Below are 855 nucleotides of genomic sequence, written 5' to 3' on the forward strand. Positions count from 1 at the left end.
TTCTTGTCTGAAAATATTTAACGATTACCATTACCATCACTATTAGTACCATTAATGTAATTGCCACAAATTGTTCTAGGATTATATTTGTATCGATATTTTTCAATGTAAGCTACTTCGTCGAGTGTCGCTCTTGGAATTACTGTAGGTTCGTTGAAGCTTATGTGGATTACATATAAATAGTAAAGCTCCAATCACTAGTATTGCTGGTGTACCGTATAATTAATGCCAGATAACTGTAAAAAAAGAAAACCAATGTCCACAAATTCTATTCTATTCTATACGGTATTTATATTACATTTTAAACAGATAAATTATTATTTTGTAGACACAAATTACGTGAAAAGAGGTTAGAATAATAGGTTAGAATATTCGAATTTCCCATTTTCATAGATATATAATACTCGTTCACAATTGTAACTACAATTTTATACTTGCAATTCTCATTAAATTTAATAACTCATTATTTTCTAATATAATTCTTTCATATTTAATACGACTCTCTTACCTTATAATTAATAGATCTCGCAAGCACGTGCACTCTACTGCGCCAACTCTACTCAACTCTACTCGATTTATCGGACAGCATTGAGTTGTCATGAACCATGAAGATATTAGATGGTTGAGTCTATCGTAAAATGGAACTAACTCAAACTCGAATTATCGTAAACACCCAAGGTGCGCATCGCCAATAAAAAGTACCGTTATATATACTCGGACCGTCATCTCGCGGTGTTACCCATGGTGGAAGTAACAAGGTGTGCTCATCGACATCTAGAATGGACCGCTGATGGCAATGGTGGGGGTAGAAAGACGATTAGAGTGAAAGGCAGGAATAATACGATCGTTCTTATT

Source organism: Trachymyrmex cornetzi, unplaced genomic scaffold (assembly GCF_001594075.2).
Source record: "Trachymyrmex cornetzi isolate Tcor2-1 unplaced genomic scaffold, Tcor1.1 scaffold1030, whole genome shotgun sequence".
NCBI classification, from domain to species: Eukaryota; Metazoa; Arthropoda; class Insecta; order Hymenoptera; family Formicidae; genus Trachymyrmex; species Trachymyrmex cornetzi.